The sequence below is a fragment of the Cyprinodon variegatus genome, unplaced genomic scaffold (genome assembly GCF_000732505.1).
Source record: "Cyprinodon variegatus isolate N-32 unplaced genomic scaffold, C_variegatus-1.0 Scaffold72, whole genome shotgun sequence".
In the NCBI taxonomy this organism is placed as follows: domain Eukaryota; kingdom Metazoa; phylum Chordata; class Actinopteri; order Cyprinodontiformes; family Cyprinodontidae; genus Cyprinodon; species Cyprinodon variegatus.
In genome coordinates, this window is record NW_015150525.1 from 787,992 (window position 1) to 811,118 (window position 23,127).

The 23,127-nt window shown below is 39.3% G+C and overlaps 1 protein-coding gene across 3 annotated transcripts in view; it reads right to left on the reverse strand.

Annotated features, from left to right (window-relative positions):
* Window positions 1-22,897, reverse strand: part of foxp4 (forkhead box P4) — a 138,062-nt gene extending 115,165 nt beyond the window's left edge. For 2 of the 3 annotated variants that reach the window (XM_015372451.1, XM_015372450.1), the window contains exon 1: window positions 22,328-22,896. The gene's annotated coding sequence lies outside the window, so the exon portion shown is untranslated. Of the gene's footprint in view, window positions 1-22,327 lie in introns of all 3 variants that reach the window. The other variant, XM_015372452.1, reaches the window with a different exon arrangement.
* Between the last annotated feature and the right edge of the window lie 230 nt (window positions 22,898-23,127).

The window sequence follows — 23,127 nt, forward strand, 5'->3', positions numbered from 1 at the left end:
TATCTATCAATCATATATCTATCTATCTATTATATCTATTAATCATATATCTATCTATCTATCAATCATATATCTATCTATCAATCATATATCTATCTATCTATCTATCTATCTATCTATCTATCTATTATATCTATCAATCAAATATCTATCTATCAATCATATATCTATCTATCTATCTATCTATCTATCTATCTATCTATCTATCTATCTATTATATCTATCAATCAAATATCTATCTATCAATCATATATCTATCTATCTATCTATTTATCTATTTATATCTATCAATCATATATCTATCTATCTATCAATCATTTATCTATCTATTTCTATCTATCTATTATATCTATCAATCAAATATCTATCTATCTATCAATCATATATCTATCTATCTATTTATCTATTTATATCTATCAATCATATATCTATCTATCTATTTATTTATATCTATCAATCATATATCTATCTATCAATCATTTATCTATCTATTTCTATCTATCTATCTATCTATCTATATGTATCTATATATTTCTATCTATCTATATCTATATATAGGGGTTTACCTCTGATAAAATAAGTATTTCTCAGGGAAAATGACATATTCCTTAATTTAAAGGTTAGAAAAAGCATTTTATTTGACTGATAAAGTGTCTCATAAATATCATTTATGACCATGTAATCCTATTAAATAATAAATATTTATCAAAGGATTTTGTAATATAAAAATAAACATAAAAAGCAGGTTTCATTTAAAACATTTTAAAACTATAAAACAATTTAAAGGAATGCTTTTTTTAAATAATATTACAGCATACATATTCCATATATTGACACAAGTTTTTTACTACAAGACTAAATATCATAATACTGCGTAAAATGAGTTCAAAATATTATTATAATAAAGATGTAATAATACTGAAGTTTAAATCATGAGACAAAGAAGTTGTTTTAATAAGACAAAAGCTTCAGTTATCAACCAATATCACCCAAACTACAGCCTGATTTTAACAATAAAAAGGCTACTTCTATAAAATAAAAATATTTTGTCATAATCCTTGTATTTTTATGATTTTAATCCCGTTTACATTACTTTTTTATTCTTATAGTTAGTATTATGACGTTAATTTCCTCATTTGCAACTTTAGTCTCTAATATTATAACATTATTCTCATAATGTTGAGAATTTATTCTAGTAAAATAACAACTTTAATTTCATCATATTAGTATTTTATCTTCTTAGATGTAGGGTTTTAACTTTAAGTTGATAATATAACAACTTTAATCTCATGGACCTAATATTATGACTTTAAACGCATAAATGAACAATATAATCTAATATTATCACCACTTTGATGCTTTCATGAATTTAATCTTTTAATATTATGACTTTAATTTCATAATGTTACAACTTTATTACCGTAAAGTTACCATTTTATTGTGTAATATTACGACTTCTGTAAAAATACTAATACTATATGTCCTAATATTATGGCTTTATTCACAGATTACGACTTTATTCTATTAATAAATTGACTTTAATATGGCAACATTGCAACTTTGATCTCATAGCGTTATAATTTTATTCTTGCAGGCTTAATATTATGGCTTATTTTTCATGATCTATGAAAAATAAGCCATATGACTGATCTTGTATAGGAAATATTATAACTGTATTTTTATAATAATATGACTTTATTTTTGTTTGGCTCTTATAATCTGCTGTAGCTTATTCATTATTGTTGTTTAGTTTAAGTTCTGAAAATAATTGAAAATTTGTTATTGATTTGTGTCCTCTATTAGCTTCTGCCTGCATTTATAACAAAAAAAAACAGATGAGACAGATACAAAGTTTTTGTTTTGTCCTATTTTTTAACAGAAAACACCATATAATCATTACCAGGCCTCAATGCTCTTTGAGAAAAGCAGGCTCAGTAAAAACAGAGAGGAAAAGCTGTAAGGCCTAATGCCAGAGAATATCTTTCATTCATTTGCCGCTCATTTGCTCCCTCAATGGTCAGTTCTTCCACTGCTTAGTACAAACAGATGGGGCCTTCCCCTGCTCTTTTTTTCCCAGTTTCTGTCTTTTTTACAGTGGCTTCTTGGCCTCTGCAGCAACATCAGCATCGGCAACTATCAAAACAGCATGTGGCCTGCATTGCAGACACACACACACAAAAGACAGCTGTACTGTTCGCTGAACTTTTAACCTTTCCTAACAAAGTAAAATCTAGAGCATTGAGGAATGAAAGAAAATGCTAGATAAAAGTTAGTAGAAGATAACAGCATTAAACTATGTCATCTCTCTGCTTCTTTAGGATATTAGTGATCAGGGAAACAATAAACCAGGCCACAGGGTGGGTTGGAAGATCCTGCTCTAATAATTCAGAGGAAATATTTTTTTTTTCCAATATATATGACTGAATTAGATATGCACGCTTGGACAGAGCCTGTGGCCCACACAGCACCTTAGCAGTGACTTTTAATATGCTTAGATATTCATCACTTAGATTTAACCCTGATTTCTGCCCACACACACGTCGAAACTCTCTCGCAAAACAGCGCCGCGTTACAAAAAACACGCTGTCACTCGGTGATCTGTATCTGGACAAGTCAGACTGCGATAAAGTCACTCTACAACTACGGCAATCGATGGAAGTAATTTATTTACCTCGCCAGGCAATTTCTGCTCTGTCTTTGCTGAGGAAAGGGGGGAGAGAGAGAGAGAGGAGGAAGGAGGAAGGAAGATTTGGCACGCATGTGTGAGTGGTGTGTAAATTAATTTAGCAGCCGCGCGATCCAGAGCCATGTATAAGTCTATAAAACAAGGGGAGGTTAAAGCAGCTCACATCATGCTCACACACATCAGGCAAAGGTCCAACGCCAAAACCACTTCTTCCACACAGAGAGACAAGATGCGAGACGTCATCTCGCCTCCATTAATGTGATGTGTGCTCCCTGGATGCCACTAAAAAAAGGGGGAAAAAAGAGCATATTGAGAGTTCCTCTCTCTTTTCTCCCCCCTTTCTTTGCTTTCTGTCCCATTCAAAAGCAGCACAGTCGCCAGAGAGCGGCCAATCCACGGTCCTTGACTCCAACTCAATGAAATAAAAAGCACTTAAATAAGCCTCAGTGATCGATACGAACTCTGCTGCAGGCCTGATTCCACACGCACACTTATCCCACCTCCTCAGATGTTCATGCATATGCATGTCCATTGTGATTTATGCATCCCGGTGGGGGGGCTGTGAGCCTATCTCAGAGCAAGGCCAACACACAGGTCAGCTCATTTGTAAATCAGTTGCCCATTTATGGATTTATACACGTGAGTGTTTGTGTGTGTTTATCCACCTGTCTGTGGTTGTTTGTGACACTAAATCGGTGTCCATGCACCTGCTGACTGAGGTCGTTGTCGACAATGGGTTCATTATCACTGCAGCGTCTTCGCTGGGTGAGTTTATTGGAAGCAGCTTTTAGCCTCAATGCTTTTAAATCACATCAACTCTCATTTGTAAGGTTTAGGTATTCATAGGCTTTTTCCCCCCCCATTTTGGGGGGAAGTAGAGGCTAAAAAATTTTGTCCATCCTCTTTGGGAAACAGATTAGTCCAAAGATCTAACAATTCAGATTATATCTCAACCGATCCTCAATATCTCCTCCCTATTTTTCTACTTATTCCTCAGGCTGATATTATTCTGCGGTTACATGCTACAAATGAAAAAAACACGAATTCAATATAAAAAAAAAGAGCAATTTGTGAACAAATCAAACAAAACATCACCAAGGATAGCATATAGGGGGATGCACGCCCTTCACCGGATTTCAAGGCATGGCTGCTGAAGGCACTAATGAAACAATATAAGAAAAAATAATCCCTATAATCGACTGGAAATATCAAATTTAGCTCAAGCTCATTCAGATTAGAAGGAGAGCATCTGAAGTATTTTCAGGTTTTTCCTAAAAATGTGTAGGTTGGTCCTCCCCACCCCAGCATTATGCCATCTTTTGCTGGGAACTTTACATCTAGTCCCAAACAGTCAACTTAGGTCATATTTTTAGCTTCTCCTTCATAATGTTTGCTGTGTCTTCTAAATTGAATGTGGTAAACTACAAAACTCCCCCCCGCCTCCAAATCTCCTCCAGATTAACCACTCGCCCCCAATACCTGGACCGTCAGTTGAGGTTGACAGCCATGTCTCGGTGCACTGTGGATGTGATATCATCTATCCATTTCTTTAGAACACATTAAACAACACTCTGTGAGCTTTAAACCTCTCCACTATTTTATTACAGACCACCGTTTCCGTGGGTCTTTTTGATGCATTCTGTTCACTCATGTTCTCTGTTGGCATTAAACTAGCCGATTACAAAGTTTTTTTTCCTCCACTGGATTTAATCTACAGCAGGGGTCTTGAAAGTTTTGAAGCTCAAGGACCCCAAAACAGATCGTGAGTTGGAGCGGGGACCCTCTGAGGCCCCGTCCACACGAAGCCAAATTTTTCACCAAACCAGCCTCTCATCCATACGAAGCCGGCGTTTCGGGGGTCTGTAAACGATCTTTTTTTTATTACGCCTTCAGAGTGGGAAGATTTTGAAACGCCGTTTTCGCGTTTCCATCTTTACACTTTAACCGCATTTTTTTTCTTACACGCATGCGTCATAGCGTCGCCTCTAAACACGCATGCGCCACACAGTATCACAACAACAATGGCGCCGTACTGTGTTGAATGGTTGCTGCTAATGCTACTCACCCTGCTGTCGGGCTTACAACAGAATCTTCTTCTTCTGGAATATCTCCAGGAAGAACAGAGCAATATCGACGACATAGTTCAGCACCTGAATTTGACTTAACCACGAAAATGGACCCGCAGGGCAACCATGTATAAATATTAGTGCGCATGCCCAACATTTCGTCGCTTATTTTTGCTTTGGCACCACAGCGCCACTTACAGGCCTGGCATACATTTTGCAGCGTTTTCATGCATTCATGTGGACGATCACATTTATTTTATGTCTCCGTCTTTACGACAAACGTTCTGGAAAATATTAGCATTTCGTGTTCGTTTTGACTTCGTGTGGACGGGGCCTAATTATATATATTGTATGAAATTGTGTTCTATCAAACTGGTCCTATAGTCACTCTATTACAGATGGAGTAATGTAATGAAAGTAATTTCCTTCCTGATTATTAAAGTATTTCTGATTCTGATTCCTGGTTGATGGGACAGGTGTTGTGAATGAAACGGTGCCCAGCTTGAAAGAGCTCCTGTGTGTCGCTAAATTTGTGCATTGATGACTGAAAGACATTTGAATTAGTGGAAAAATTGCAGGGAGGAATATAAAATAACAGTTTAATCAACCAAAACTTTCGCTACCCCCATGCAGTACCTTCCCGGACCCCCTAGGGGTTGCGGACCCCCTGTTGCAGACCTCCGCTCTAAGGGTATCAGATTTGAAGGGGCTAAATAGAAATTAACTCCACAAATTCCTCTTATCTCTGATATGTTTTATTGTGGATTTTAGTGTGTAGGTCTGGGTGCATTCCCAGTCATGCTTACTACTGAGTTTGACCATTTCTACTGGCCCGCCCCCTGACCTCGCCGTTATGCTGCAGGAATTTGCCCAGGTTGGTGACCTCCCAGAGAATAGCACAGACGTCAGGAAAAAACTCCCTCCATCAGAGAGGTTGTCTCTAAATGAGGTCCCTGTGCTGCCCTCTGTCCCATATGTCTAGAGCTATGGGCGAAAATGGAATAAGATCTACACCTGAAGGGGTGAGGGGGGGTTAAACATGATTTAGGTTGTGTCATAAGAAGAAAGTAGCCTTCTGTGCACAAAGGGTGGAGGAAAATAAGTGTGCACACTCTTTTGTGAATAATCAGTGGTTTTGCTCCACCCTCCTCCCCACCTCCTCTGAACAACAGATTTTGGACTAATAGGGCAGCTGCTTGTCCCTCCTCCTCTTAAACCCCGTCTCCCTAAAAAAAAAAAACAATCTGAAGAAAGCCTGTTGTTTTTGACTTGTTTTGCAAATAAGCACTAATGGAAAAGGTAAAGCTTTTGGGATTCTCACCACAAAATAAACCACATTTGTTATTTACTAATACTTTAATTGATTGCTGGACATGATCTAATTTAAAAATAAACACATAAAGGAGGGAATAAGCAGGACTGGGGTTTGTTTATCCACCTTTGTTAATATTGGGTCATCCTGTCCAATATTGTCAACACAGCCGACCTGCAGGGGTCCCTCCAGAAACATTTTCCCTTAAACATAAAACCATAATAGAATTTTAGAAGTGTTTTTATATGTAACTGTATATCAGAGACTGGGTATGGTCCTTCAAAGTGCGGCTCCTTATAGGCCAAAAAATAATAAGCATTTCGTCCCCTCAGCATTTTGTAGCTTTCACATCTGAAACAGATCTTTTCTTTACTGAAAATGTGTGAACTTGTACAGTTCAGGGACATATTTCCTACTAACTTTGAATTATTTAAACCAATGTCTTGCCATCTACTCACAGCAGAGATGAGTTATACAATTTCAGGACACTAAACTAAAATAATATGTAGTAGCAGGAAGTTGTTAAGCAGATTAAGAGCTCTGATCAAACTTTAATTTGATTAAAAGGTCTTAATCTGTCCAATTACAAGTTTGAAGAAGTTTTAAAAAGGTTCATTTTTGTAAAAATATATATTTGACATAAGAATGCATAAAAACAAAGCTTTTTATGACTCTTCATCTCCATAAATCAAGGCGCTGAATCAGTTAGCCCCTTAAATTGTAAAATAAAAACTTTCATAACTATGTGTTGCAATCTCATCACTTTATGCCTACAAAAAAAACAAATCTGTCTTTTAATCAATTGTAAGAACACAGTGTTCGAAAAAAAAATAATCAAATCTTAGTGATATTTCATATAACCATTAATTTTAGCAAGAAAATTTTCTGTTCTAAAATTTTGTATTAGGATCCGATAAATTCAGCTGAAATATGAAAGATTGTGAACACAAAGAAAATCCAACTAACTCTCAGCAACTTCCAGCTGGTTTGAGTACTTTTCCTCACAAAAGAATAGGAGGAGATTATAAAAGTAATTAACAAATGTTTATAAAAGTTTGTAAATGGTTTAGCAACAGGTAAAAGAGAAAACAGAACCAAACCAAAAGAGTCTGAACAAATACTCAATGACAGAATAACAGCTGTCAATCTATTTGAATCTCATATTCATTGAGAAATATCCAAAAAGATGAAAGAAAAAATAATAATAATAATAAAATAATAAAAATCCTTTAAAATCTCTGCCAAAAAAACCCACCGAGTTTGATTATAAAAGAATTCTGTGAAAATCGCAATAGAAACCAAAAAGAAACAGGAAACGCACAAAAAAAGAAACATTTCCCATGATTGCAACATAGCAAGACAAAAAAACAAAAAACAAAGTAAAACCCCTCCAACACACACAGACCATCCCTTGTGGCGCGCGTAAGCGACATTTGAGTGGCTTGTAAACCTTGCATGTGTCCAATCACGTGAGACGGCGGGGGATGACCTCGCTGTGTGTTTGAATGCGCCACTTTGTGCGTTTGTGTGCGACACGTGCAACCTGAGCCAAACTGTAAGCCATATGCCACTTTGGTGCTGGTGCCAGCTAACACCCCCCCCTCCACACACACACACACACTCACATATACACACCCTCTCATAAACACGCTTGGATGTACCCGCACAAGCGTCGCCGTATAAAAAAGCAAGCCCCTCCACTTCATTAGGAAAGTAAACACAAGTGCTGTCTGAAGTGGCTAATTAGAGACTAATTACTCCCTGCTCGTTACTAATGCAAATTAGATTATGCTGCTTAACTTCCTCGTGTCCACAACGCTGCTGTTAATTGAGGCCTTTTGAAATTAAATTACCCACTAATTAGCATATCAAAACCATTAATTCTGAGCAAGGAGGGGGGGGGAGAGAAAAACAACAACAAATGCCAAGTTTTGCTAATGAGTTTTGCTAATTGAATATGTGTGGGGTTGGTGCCAGGAATACCTATTCAGCTGATCAGAAAGGCTTGTGCTTGCGTGCACAAACACACACACACACACACACACACACACACACACGTATGTAGGGGTCTGCCAGAGAAGAAAACCCATGCATCATAAGAGCAGCATATAATTAAAGGAACCGTTTCCATCTCTCCAAATGCTTTGTCAATATTTCCCTCTGAAGGCCTGACTCCACTGATGTTCGGCACGCAGGGAGCAGGGGATACGGCGAGAGAGGATGGATATTCATCTCATGAGACGCTAAAGAGCCACTGGATCTGGAGTGTGTGTATGCGTTCTTGTAGCATGTGAGCATCGGTTAGCGTTCGTCCAGGCTGTAAGCTGCCTTTTGAAGTAGAGAACCCTATCTCCAGCAGGCTCTGTCTCCATACACCCCCCCTTTTCACTGTCTCTTCAACTCTCACCTCCGATGCAATCCCCGTCCAATTAAAGAAGCAATGTGTCCACCATGTGAATAACCAAATAACCCCTAAAAAAACTGCAAAGGTGATTTTTTTAGATTAAGACATTCGAGCATTTTTAGAGTTAAATGTACAAGCTCACTGAAAAACATAAGAACAGAAACGATTTGGTTCTTTAATCCGTTACCATCTCAGCCAAGCGCTTCATGTAAAACCAACTACAAACATTTTTCCTTAAGCATCCATCCAAACGTAGCATGTGAAGCAGCCACATTCAGGCTACTTCCTACACAAATCTCATCATCTTACAGTCTGCAACTGCTCATTTCATTATCTCTATAAAAGCAGACGGGTTAAAAAAAAAAAGGGGGGGGAAATGGTAAAATTGAGAAGTAGCCATACAAAAAAAAAAATGAAATCACCATGATAATTAGATGTAAAGATATTCTAATTCCTTTAACGGGATGCATAGAAAACTGCTGCTTGACAGTATTTGCCCTAATTGCTGGAATTATCATATTAACTAGTTACCATTTGGGTAAGTTGATTAAAAAAATTGATTATTCGTCTATTTCTTTTAGGAGTTTCTTAATCAAAATCTAACATCCTTGAAAAATTAATTTGAAGCTGTTTCTTATCAGTTAATTAAATCGGGTGGGAAGTCGTTTTTTTTTTTTTTTTTCGTTTTTTCAGCGCGCCATGATTAGAACGGTTCTGTTCTTTTCTGTTCAGACACCATGACGTTAGAGGGGCAACTTTTCACTGTCTCATCAAACATTCACCACCACAAGAATAGGACTTCTTTGAAGGGGCCTGCTGCCTTTTTTTTATATTCTTCTTTTTTTTGTCTAAACCTCAGCCTTTCTGATAAATTGTGCTACACCCAATAGATCTTTCTTTCTCGTTAACACATTCTCATTAACGTACAGAGAAAGCACCCAGAGGAAGGGGGGGAGTGGGGGGTCTGGTGGTGGTGGGGGGGCAGCACCAGACAGAGAGAGAGGGAGAGAGAAATGGGGAAAAACTGAATCAATGGCAAAGATAAAGTCAAACAGAGAACTGAATACATGGGCAAATTTTAGTATGAAAACTAAATAATAGGCAGAAAACACAACCGTGTGCTTACCATGTTGCCTGGGTGACAGCCTTGGGCCGGCCTGAGCTAAGACTAAACAAAAAACAAGCCAGGAGCTTTAACAAGACCTGCCGTTTCTACAGGAAACGAATATCTGAGCAACTATTTTCTCTTTTTTTGGTCATTTATTTATACAATTAAGCATTTTGTGAAACTTTCACAACCAAATATGTGGTAAAAACAAGACGGCGCTATTTAAGGTTGTAAGAAATGAATCAATTATCTCAAATTTTGCGAAATTTCATAAGACGATATTTGTATTGATTTAAAATATCAACATTGAGATCTATTTCATTAGATGATATCGGTCAAGTTTTACAAAAATGGCCACATAGGGCTTGCTTTGGTGGAGCAGTGGTTAGCGCTGACCCGGGTTCGAGTCCTTTGCCGCATGTCTCTCCCCTCTCTCATACCACCTTTCCTGTCAGCCTACTGTAAAAAAAAAAAAGGGCCGGAAAGAAACCCCCCCCCAAATAAATCACCATATATCGTCTTTAAGTATCGGCATACATCGCGATAAATCACATTGTTACATGCGTATCGTGATAAGTACCATTATTTCAGGCACTCCCTTATTGCTTGGCAGAAGGTGTGCTGTTGCTAGTAGTACGAAGTACAGAGCAATCCATAAGTGGGCAATGGCAATTACTAAAGGCCGATATCCTGCAAATTTTAGATGCAGACTTGCTCCAACACACCTGAATAAAGTAATTAGATGATTAAGAGAAGAAACTGACTCTATTTTAAGGTGGTTATTCAACCTTTTGTTTCAGATGTGTTGGACTGAGGGAAAAATCCATAAGTTGCAGGATAACGAATGTTAGAATCTGAAGTTGCTCATCCTTGGAGTAAAGCAATGCTGTGCGCTTCTGATCAGCTGTTTAATAGAACGCCGCTACAATATCACCAGAATAAAATGGGGTACAATAGAACCTATAAAGACAGGGTTCCTACAGCATGAGGCAAGTTAAATTCAAGACTTTTTAAGACTTTTCAATGCCACTTGAAATAAAAATTTAAGACCAAGTTCACAAGAAACACAAGAAAAACCCACTTGCGACAACTTAACCCAGGGTTTATTTTAACATAAACCACCGCACTAATGTTTCAAATTTTGAAAAGCTTCCCATACAGGAAGAAACTGAGAAATACCAACTGTTGCTTGGTAACTCGATTTTGACGCTTTGTGTTTCATGCTTCGCATGTGCGACTCCACTGCCTTAATTCCCATCGTTCTGAGCTTGAATCGCTTCTTGCACAAAATACACTGTTCCTCATATATGCTCCCTGGTTTTAGCCATGGAGAAAACTCTTGGCTGGAGACAATTTTCGTTACATGAACACTTGCACATATTTTCCAAACAAAAAGTTAATGGTGCATCTCCCAAATATCCCGGACGCAACAAAGCTATTATTGGTTCCGCTATCGGGACGGAACCAATAATGGCGAGCCGTTATTTTTTTTTATGAAAAAAAAATATATATATTGTCAATTTTAAGGTTTTATTTAGATTACAAAAATAAATCGTAATAAAAACAATCCTATTTATGATGTTTTAAAAATTAAGACCTATGAAAGACTGATTTAAGACATTTTAATACCAATTAAGGCCTTAATTTTATTTTTAAGAATTCAATGCCTTTTAAGACTTTTTAAGGACCCATGGGAACCCTGAAAGAGCAGAACGCTAAAAAGTTGTAATATTAACTCAAGGATAGACTTTCAATTGTGTTTTTTTTTTGGTTTTTAGAAAGTTTTTGCAAAGCTTTTAATAAAGATAATAAATAGGTTGTAAAGATGACATTATTTCAGCTAATTCAATTCAAAAAGTATTAGATTAGCAGCTGGTGGAGTCGTTTTGTTTTTTCATTTGAGAACTACTGCTAAGCTTTAAGTTGAAGGAGTCCAGCCAAAGGGTATTAATAGCTTTTTTGTATTTTTTTTTATTAAAATTTGAATTAAAATATACTTTTTTTTATAACTCAAATTGTCTTTTATCTTTTGAGAAATGCCTCCCTTTTTTTCTTTAAAAGACAAAATAAACTTAAATCCACATCTGCCAGGGGCACAAATCGTTTTAGGCTTAGCTGTACACTCTGGTTTTAACACAAATGCTAGATTTACTGTGAAACTGTCACAGAGAAAGACACCATTCCTGGTGATGTCACAAAAATCTCTGTAGAGAAACTAGTTTTCTATTTCTGGAAAGAGACTAATTACGTAGCTCTGCCTCCGGGAAAGAGAAGCCCCTCCTGAAGTAGAGAGAGAGAGAGAGAAAATTTGAGGCGTAGCGTCCAGTCACCGCCGGCCGTGGTGGAATATAAGTCTATGTCTCTGCTTCAGCACGCAGCGGAGCAGAACCAAACTGATACGGCGCACTCCGCTCATCTGTCCATCCACAGACTCCTTGGGGAGCTATGGGAGGATTGGAAGGAGATGTGGGTGGGAGGAGGAGGAGGGGGTCAAAGAGAAAGAGTGAGTGAGGAAAAAGAGTCTCACTGATTGGATAATGAATTGAATGATTATCAGCCTGGCTTGTAAAGTTGGGCAGAAATCTCAGTTCATCAGCCAACCCACCCTGCTCCCCCATCAGCCAATCAAACCCCCCAGCTGGGTGGCGGTGGTGGTGGGGGCTCCTTTAGAGTTTAAAAAATTGTTCACACTCATATTTTTCCTTTCGTATTTTTCTCTTACGGCGGGCTGCTCTGCGCCGCCGCGGCCCTCGTCTCTCTGTGAGAGACAGAGAATTCTCAAAGCCACAATTACCGCACAGAACTATCAATTTCCCCTTCAATTAACCCTGTGGGAAGGGGGGGGTGGGGAGCTGCAGAGGAAGGAAGAAAGAATTTTGACTTTGCATTAAATAGATCCGACCTGAGAACCTGCTTTCTCTGTCACGCCGGGGGTACAGTGGTGTTTCAGCTGAGAGGGGAGGGGATTACAACCTCTTCAGGACGAACTTGACCCACCGCCAGAGGTCAAACAAGTTACTATACAGTTACTATACAGACCCCCCACCCCACACACCCCCTATTCTCTCTACCTGTAAATAGGCTGTTCCTTTAACGCCCTACTGTAGGTCAACAGGAAGGAACGAAACCAAAGGCAGAGAAAGAAGCAAAGGAAGGAAAGAAAACAGGGCAGAGAGAAAATATAGTGACTTTGGCCGGGAGCTGTTTGTTAGTGCCCCGTTACCACAGACAGCTGTGGTGACATGATCTGCTTTCTTTTGCTTTTTCTTCTTTTCTTTTGCATTCTAACTTCCCTCCTCCACCCACTCCCTGTGCAAACCCCCCCCCCCCCCCCACCCCGGGGGAGCCGCTCACTACCAGACCCAGCCAGCCTTCAGCAAAGTTTTTGCAGGCAATCTTTGCACAAACATCCCCAGAAGCCGTGCGCATGCCTGACACCACAAAGCATGGGGGGGTGGGGGGCTCCATGCCACTCACCCTCCCTTCTCGTCCTCTTTTCTTTTTTTTTTACTTTAGTCCTTGGTTTTTCCCCCGATCCCTTCCCTCGTCTATGCTAACAACTTTCCGAGGCTAATGCACGGCCTGACCTTTAGACGACGGAAACCTGCCGCAGCAGAAGTTACCGATTAGAGCTACAGGTTGAACACAGCAGCTCTGACCTTCAGTCAGCAAATGAGCATTTTTGGTTTCTCCTTATCTAATAACTCAGGAGCCACTGTTAAAAAGCAGCAGATTGGGTCTTTTAGAGGAAATTTCTATTCTTATTAAATTGACTATATTGCAGGTCATCACATTGTTCATATATATCATATATATGCATATGAAGAAAACATTTTCTCCTATTTAGAATTTAAGCTTTAATTTAAACTTTTGCTTTAACGGTGAAAAAAGAAAGACGTTGATAGATAAAAAAGTCTTTATATCTTCAGCGGTAAATTTGATTAACTGAAAAGAGAGATTTTCAATTCTACAATTTCTGCATTTGAAATTCTAAATTCAGATTTTATGAAAATTGTCAGGACATCCCCCCTCCCCCACCTGTTATCACCAAAGCCTCTACTTTCTTAAATTGTTAAAAATTAAAGTACAGCACTTTTAAATACAGTTTCTTTATAGTAGATACGATTCAAAATATTTATCTAAAGAATTCAATGTAAATATAAATGCTTGATTTTTTTTTTACTTTTGTATCTATAAAGCTTTTATCAGCCCCACACACCTTAATTAACTCAGTTTCATTCTAGTCAGTCTACTATTTAATCAGAGGAAGCAACTGTTGAAGGCCGAAATTACAAACGTGAACTTCCCAGAAAAAGGTGAGAGAGATGGTGGTGAAAAAAGGAACAAGAAGGCCGGGATTAGGGGTTGGTGGATGGTTAAAAAGTGCAACACAATGAGAAGTGAGGGAGAGAAAAGAGGAGCAGTAAGTGTGGAGTCCTTCACACTGAGTGACTATTGGAACTCCAACAGGGAAAAAGGAGACTTTTCCGTTCAGCTCCTGAACTGCACACAAGGAAGCTGATAAAAGGCAGGCGGTGCCTGTATAAAACGGAACATATATCTCAAAATTCTTAAAAGGAAGCAAAACAACAAGCAAATGTAATTTTTAGTTAAAAATGTGTGTAAATTAGTTAAATTTTTCCATGAAATAAGCAAAAATTCTCTCTGTCAGGTGGAACCTGAGAAGGGAGGTCAGAGGATTTTGTTTCACTCATTGTTTGCATTCATGTAGTTTTAGTTTAAAACAATAACGTTTGGTTAAAAAAACGTCGGTAAACCAACATGGTACCCCTTTTCGTTCTTTTATCTCATCTGTTGTCTCTCTTTGCTTTTTACTCTGCCAGCAAACAGTTAACTTTGCTTCACAGGCCAGCAGTCAGGCCAGCACAAACACACCCACCTCCTCGCTCGCCCCCTTCTCCTTCCCCGGGAACATGAGAGCTGGCTCTAATTCACAGGCTGGTAAAGCTGTGGTGGACAGCAGTCTTGATCTGCCAGGATTAGGCTACTTTTATTTCCCCGAGAGCCACAGGGGTGGGAGGGGGCGGTGGAAGGAGGCACTCAAATCCTTCTACAAATGTCAGACAACGACCGGTGACCGGGGGGCTGCGGAGGTACATGCACTCTTTGCACGCACACCCAAAGCTTACACACTCATGAAGAAGAGAGACGGGGGGAAAAAAGGGGAAGGAGGGCATCCAAAGAAGAGACCCATCACTCTCCGTCTCATCAGGTGGTGGAAGCAATGACGTGGAGGTGGGGGGGCAATGAAGGGAGCGAGCAAAGGAGGGAGGGAGGAGTCCTGGGTGGGAGATACACAATTATTCAGATAACAGCTGGGAATAATCTAGTGGCAGATGTCTCTTGGTCAACAATGCCCACCGCACACAGCCGTGCGTGCCTGCGTGCGTGCGTGCACACTCTGAGTCTGGATGGTCGTGTACGAAAACGCCAGGAGCTGCTATAACCACTCCGCTTTCCTCAACCTGTCTGGAAAACTTTATTCTTTGAAATGAATTTATGGGATGGGATTTGTGTGAAACGAAGAGCAATGAATGATGGTTAACAGCTGCTGGATGGAAGACACGGGTTGGTTACCGCCATCCAGGATTTTATATCAGCTCAGATATTCAGCTGATTCTGAAAGGGAGAGGATATCTGTGTAGCTCTTCTCTTTGATTCCATTTTTCAATTCAGACGATTTCTATAGCGCCGATTCACAACACGTCATCTCAAGGCACCTTAGAGACAATTTAATCAGATCATACAGTCAGATAAAAGGTAAAAAGTTTCCACGTTACGGAAACAGATCAATTGAATGTTTTAGTGGTAGAAAGTTACAAAAATGGGACAGAAGCATATTTTTTTTTAAAACAGTAAAAAGTTTGTCATAACTAGAGATAGACAATTTAACAGCTGTCCAACTGTCATTGTTAATGTTTTTTTTTTCTTATAAATTCATCAGTATGGTAAATCCGTAGCTGGGGGCCATCCAATGTTTGTTTGAGAGTCTTTATATTTATTTATTCATTCACAGTAATGTTTAATTCTGTTGCACAGTAGAATAAACAGCTAAACTTAGACACAGTTGCCCTTCAAAGCTGTTGGTTTGACTGATTTAAAGTGTATTGAGTTTATTTTAATGCATTTTTCAACTCACTACTGTGGACTTTTCTTTAATTTGTTCAACTTTTTAAAAAACTGAAGCGAGGTTAGTGATTGAAGGGGTGCAAAAACGTTTGCGTAAGCAAAATGGTGGGAACCTCTGTTTTAGGCCTTCATGCAGCTCCTTGCATCTGCTATTTATTGGTAATTTTTAGTTAAATTTGAAATTAAATGTTTGGTTTGTTTCAATTAAGACTTTTTTTTTATCAGTTTGTTAACAAAATGGAATCAGGCCCAAAATATCTGCAACACATATCAGTGTATATGAAACTACTATCTTTATATCAATCTGAAAATAATGGAAAAACATACTAAAGACATTGTTTTATCTTCACAATCAATTTGATTACATGTTTTAGCAGCAGATTGAGCAGCTTTCATTTAAAGTATCAACGGCATCATCATCACAGTTAAATCTCATACCTGCAACAACCTGCCCATGCAAAAAGCCTATGGGAACATTAAAGGAGTGCATACCTAATAAGCAATAGTACCCACTATGATCCAAACAATATTGATTTATTGTAATTAACCAATTATTAATATAATTTATTAATCAAATAATGGTCAACTGGACTATAAAATGTGCCATTTACTGAAAGAACAACCCACTCATGGTAGTTGATCCCAAAATGTATGCATTTTGATCAAAGATTAAAAACCCTCTTTTTCTATAAATAGGTTCCATTTACAGTATAACTCCTCGAGTGGCTTTTCTAAGCATTGGTTTTAATTTTTAAATGTTTCATTTGTAATTTAAAATGACATTTAGATGTGCAACAAATGTTCAGACACCCATTAATCTAAACAGCAACTCTGTTTGGATTAATTCAATGAAAATCACTAGTTATGTCGATGATGTTTTAGTAATCGATTACTAAAGCAATCTACAGCTGCAGGCCTAAACAAAGGGGGCAAAGTCCACTGCTGTTTGCTTTATCATTCACACCAAAGTTACTTCCTCCTAAAGTTTTAAGAAAGTATTCCCCCCCATCTCAGCTCTGCTCCCGTCATAACTGAATAAATCTTTAAGATGTAATGTAGCTGTGGATGGAAGGAAGGAAGGAAGGAAGGGGGCGGCCCAGACGAGTGGAGCTCTGTCAATCCGTCAACCCCGGCAGCCCATTGTGATATGGTTTAACACTGGCTAACAGCTCGTCCTGTCAGGGGGATGGATCATCCCGCGGCGCCTCACATGCTAATAGCTTAAGTAGGCATCCCATGTCCCCTGGAACTAATACCACAAATACTAATACCATAAAAGAGCAGTGCTGCAGCCTCACTTTCGCCTGTGTTAGCCAGCATTTTGATACTTTGCGGATTAGAAAACATAATGAGATGCATTTAAATAGTTATTACCTCCTCAGTACAGGAAGGGAAGACACACAGCTAATTTCCTATCATCATATGTTAATCTACGCTCAACCCAGTAGAAGGGAATGCAAATATTTCAGGATGATATCCAAGAATACCCAAATGAAATCTGCTTAACTTTTTTGGGGAGTTAAACTTCAGGACTGATAAGGGGCGGGGGGTGGGGGGGGGGGGGATTAGAGATTCCCTCATGGGTGAATCTCTAATTTTCCCCTCTCTCTTGTCCACTCAGGAGCTGTGCAGTGCTTCTCCACATAAGTCAGGCGGTTTGTGAGGTCTGCAAAACGATTCGGGGTCCCGCGCCTCACAGCTGTCACCGAAACCCTTCCTCTGCAGCCGTCCCCTCAACGGACACTAAACGCAGAGCTGCAGAAAGTTTGGGGCACATTGTTGTTCAGAGGGGAGGCTCATCGTCGCTGCGCTCGATTGACGGCTGCCCTGTCAGTTTGTCGCGGGGCTTTAGAAAACACCAACGGCTCTCTGATGAAGTGCTTACAAAAGGTCAGAGGGTGGAGGGAGGGAGGGGGGGGGAGGAAAAGAAGACAGGACAGACTGAAGGAAAATCCATAACACAAATATAGCTGTCAGAAGCGATGCAGAGTTAAGGCGGAGGCACAATGAACCATGGGAGCTTTTTTTTTTCATGAAGATGCTCGGTTCGAACACAACAGGCGTCCTTTCTCTGCTCTCCAGCACACATTGACCATCTTGAGTGCTCTACCCGATCTGCAGCAATGACCTCTTGATCCGCCACGACTCTGAAATTAAACTGCGCTCCGACCTCACTTCAAGCTCTCAGTCCTCCAGACTCCACAGTCCCCCCCAAGCCCCCCACCGCCTCCTTTTTCCCTTCCAGCTCTCAGGTGCCAAGCGCCACTCTGGAGAAGCTGATCTAATGCTTCCTCGGCTACGACAACCCAGGCGAGGAGCTCTCACACAGTTGTTTCCCCCCGCCAACACCTTCTATATATTTTCTATCTCTGCATGAAACCCCAAGCCAACCCCTCCACACCCATAGGAAACTGTCTCTTCCGTTTTGGGCTGTTGGGTCACTTCTTCCCACATCCATCAGCATGTAATGGGACTGAGCTCTGATAGACTCCGTGAAAAAACAAAAAGACTTTCGGAAACGTCTCATCTTTGTGGAGACGTGTCAGTGACCACAGGCTTTAACACCGAGTCACACATCGAGGAGGAAAAACGAATACGAGATAAATAATCTGCAAGTTTCAATAGCAAACAACAATAGTTAAATCTTTTTCTGGACGATACTGACTTCCTTTTTTTTTGCTAAGGAATGTTTAACACTAAGGGACTGATGTGCTGCAGGTTAAGTGACTTAACTTAGCTCTGAGTCCAGCAGGAAAATGATCCATTTTAAACCAGATTTTTATCATAGGTTACACTTTTAGTTTATGTGCTTGGAAAACAAAAAACGGCTATTTTTTAGTGCAGATGTATTAAATAAACAAGTAAAAAACATTGAATCAAGGGAAAAAATTGGCCTTTACGATTTCTGATTAAAACCCATTTAGGGAAAAATTGGTCGATTTCGATTTTTTACGAATTGATTTTTGAAATTTTCCACCAAATCAGTGACAGAAAAAAAAAAAAAAAACATTCCCCCCATCTGCTGCACAGCAACTTTATGATACGGCACCGCCGCCTGACCCGCTGTGAGAAAACACATCTAATCTTGGAAAAAAAAAAAAGAGAAGAAAAAAAAAGACGTGTGGCATTTATTATGAGACAGACGCACACGTTTTTGCACAAGCGTTCGGCCCCTCAGCTTCTCCCAAATAGCAGGTTCAATTAGAACCACATGTATAATCAGGCCTCAGTCTGAAGCAGAGCAGCGGCAGTCAATCACTACAACTTCATAACAATCTCTCAATTTTTATCCCCAATTAGTGAAAAGAAAAATCTCATTTCATATTTGTTACATTTCATATGATTTATTTCAACCGAAGTTGAAAAACAAAACATTTTTCTATTATAGTTCATTAGCTTCAAACCCAACATTTGAAATTACTCGTCCAGGAAGAATTTTTCTGCTTTCTTTTTTTTCCCAAAAACCAAAGCATATTAAGAATGAAACCATTTCAGCTATTAAACACACGAGTGCTCCAACAGTAGATCGAACACAGGTCAAAGCCAGCATGTATAGCTGCTGCTGTATATTCCTGCTCTTCAACATCACTTAGGAACAAAAAGCCCACTCAGACTTGTGGGTTTTGGGATGAAGGGAGAGGGTTTTAATGAAGAGAGCATCAGAGATGTGGAGACAGACGGCAGCGAGTCGTCGATAGGCTTCCAACGCGCAGGACATTTAAAAACCTCAAAACGTTGTCCATTTTCACTCAAGCAGGACAGGTGAATTGAGGAGCACTACACACACGCTCGGATGCATACACTGTTCCACATGTACCTTCACATGTACTCATGATGGAGGTAAGGACTCTTTGAGTGAGTTATGGAATAATACAATCACATCGGTGGCTTTTAATCCCATTGAAGGGGTTTTTAGAGCGCGTGAGATTCATTATTATCGCCTGTCTCTCTAGACGGGTTTCCTACACGGCTCCCAGTCACGCCCCGCCGTGCACGCACTACTCCACATATTCCAGGACCATTGGGGGGAAAAAAGAAAAATCGTCATTTAAGCATTGTGCAAACACAGAAACAACTGCCTGAAACTGATAGGAATTTAGGAAACAGGAGAAAAGGAAACATGGGATGATATAAAACAGAACACGTAAGCTTTAAAAACGGGGGGGAGAAAGAAAATAAGGCAGAGAGGAAAGTGTTGAGGCAAGTCAGATGGAAAAAAAGGTTGCAAATAAAGACAACAGCCGGGAAGCAGGCAGGGAGAGTCTCAGACACCTTCAGCCTTCTTTCACGTTCAGCTTCTTTTTCTTCCAAAGAAAAGATAAAAAATGAAAACTACTTTTTGGGTCCTAATTTCTAACATTCCTGTAAAAAAGCAGCATCTCACCGTTACTGCAGCAGAGGGACTTTATCCTGCTTTTATACTGGAAAGTGGAAATCACAATGATCACTCAGCCTGATGCAAACATAAATATAAAAAATAAAAAGTTTTTTTTTTATAAAAAGAAAAATATATCAGATTTAAATCTTAAGACAACAAAAAGCAGCAGTTTAAAATCATCCAAAAAAAATGAAGTTGGGAAAGTTTTTTATGCTCTATTTTCACAGGACCTGCTTCAAATGATTATAATCTTCATTTCTAATACTAATATAAATTATTACCAAACACTGCTGACAGTCATATATTAATTTGTGATTCTGTGTTTCAAGAGTGAAATTAAGTGGTAAGAAAATAGGCCAAAACTTTAAAAGAAAACAACTATGCGCAGATTTTTCAACAAAGAATAAAAGGTTAAACTCTATAACTAATGGTTATTTACGCATCCATTGACGCACCTGGAGCTGTGCGCCTTATTAAAACTAAACCGGAACAAAACGCCTTCCTATTTGACTCCACAAAATGTGGCAAGGTCATGAAATATGATTTAGAGCTTTTTCTTTTTTTATTATTATTATTATTATTCCCGCTGGATCTTCTATTAAAGCGCAATTAAAAGTGTGTCATCACGCCGAGAAAATGCCGCAACAGACACATGGAGGTATAGCTGCTGGTGGGGGGGGGAGAGAGAGGGGGGAGGAGGGTGATGAGGGGGGGACAACAGTGCAGAAAGGACACAGTAAATAAAATTAATTATGCCAAATGCCCCCGCGCCCATCAATCACAGGGCAATAATGCCCGTGTCAGAGTGTTGCACCCACACGGCCTGTATGCTTGTCTCCGACTGACAGACAACTAACAGCAATTAATTGTCATTTCATTCCGCAGCCATTTTTATGCGCAGCTGACACGCAGGAATCCGCTGGTTGATTTTATTTCAGAATCTACATATTAGATAAAAAAAAAAAAAAAACTTTCTTTTTTTTTATGCGTAAAGTTGCTGCGTTTTGTTTCCAATCCTTGCGCAGAAAAGGTCTCCTTTTTTTGTTCCTTTTGGAGAAATTAGGATTTTCTTCAGTGTTTAAGGCCTATTTCCTATTTTTAGCAGAAACATTCTTTAGTTTATACATAGGCCGGCATGAAATCTAACAATGCATCATTTAATTATAAATAAACCGTTTATGTTTTTGTTTTTTTATTGAAGTATAATTAATAATGTTGTTATCAGCGTTAAGTGTCAATGTTTTACACAACTAAAATGAATCCATGCTGCAGACGCGCACTTTTAGGATTCACGTTAATATGGTTCACAACTTTTCTCGCGTCATAAAAGCAAAAGAATAAGATTTAAAGTGTGTTTTTAAATTACTGTAATGCAAATGAAACTTTAAAAGCAGGATAGAAATGAAGGAAGCAGCATCAAACCTCGGTGAGGTCTCACAGAGCGACTCTGGTTTCAAAAGTCAGAATCTTTTGAAAAGAAAGTATTGTTCCCCCAAACCTATTGACCATGTCAGCTCAAAAAGCCCCCCCATCCCTCCTCAAGACAAGAGCGCTTTTATCTCCAGCAGGCAGATAATCTAAGTCATTTTCTATCATTTTAATCACCATAGTTTAATCATTAGTAGCTTAATAAATGTTTGAAATATTCAATTAAGAAGCGTTTATGGCGTTAAATAAAATGAAACATTACAACTCCTCATACATTTATCATAAACCTTTTTAGTTTAAGTTTTATTTTTATTTTTTTCGGACCGGGCTCCCGACATTTCAGTTGCTTTTATAACAACAACAACCAAGAAAAAGTTTTTTTTGTTTTCTTTGAAGAGGAAAAACATTCCGCCACGCGGTTATTAACGTTTAATAACGCGAAATATCGCGTTAATAAGTGGGATTCGTAAAGGAGATTTTGAAACAAAATGTAACTTTTTTTTTCTTACTAAAACAAAAGTAAGAAGAGAGCAAATCATCACTTTTTACAAACAAATCACATGTGGCTCTTTTTTTTTAAGTTTCGGGTTAGAAATAGTCAAAGTTGAAAAGAAGCAGCGACAGAAAAAGAAACATTGTTTGCTTTACTTCAATAAACTGATAATATTATAAATCTTCATAAACAATAAGTGGGAAGGAAAAAAAGAAAGTTATGCATCAGAGAGTTTCAATGGAAGCGCGGAAAGAGAGGAAGGAAGAGTTTAGAAAGTAAGGGTGCAGAGATAATGCATCAACCTGTTCTCTCGGTTTCTGAAGAAGTCAACTTTCACGCCAGCGGTTGGAGCATGTGGACAGCCCCGCTTCTGCTCCTCGCACCCCGGCGCTTCCACTCTCTCTTCACGGCGACAAACAAGAGGGGCGCACCACCAGACGGGACGCGAAAAAAAAAAATGGAAGAAAAAAAAAACAATAGAGAGGAAAAGAGAGCAAAAGAGACAGAGAAATCTATGGTCTTAAGACCATTACTTCTTTTTAAGCGGAGAAAAAAGCCTGCTCGTTAAGTCCCTTTTCCTTTCCCCCCCTTTTGTGTGCGTCCTCTCTCCTCAGAGTGGCCCCTCTGGAGTGAAGTCGGAACAATACTGCCGCTAAAAACTCTGGCAATGAGCGCAACTTGCAGCGGGGGAGAAACAACGCGCCTTTCTTTTCTTCACTTGCTGCTCCTGCTTCCAAAGGCTTTCTCCTCAAAGAAGCCAAACCGGCGCGTAAAAACCTCCCGGCCGGACTGCACTTTTGGGCATCCTGTCTTGTTGCTCGCTTGGAAATCAGGGTTGAATCACTTCGGCTGAGCGCGCGTGTGAGTGTGTGTGTTTGAAGGGAGTGTGTGTGTGTGGCTCAGGGGGGAGAGTTTGCTGCGCTTTACCGTATTTCCTCTAAAGCAGGTGCGCAAAGTAGTGGCGCACTGCATTTGAAGGGAGCTGTCTCTGTGTCGCTCTCCAGGCGTGTGTGTGTGTGTGTGTGTGTTGGCTGTGTGTGTGTGTGGATTGAGGGGAAGGCACTGATCTTTTGACCCGCTTTGCATCCTTGCTGAGTTGTGC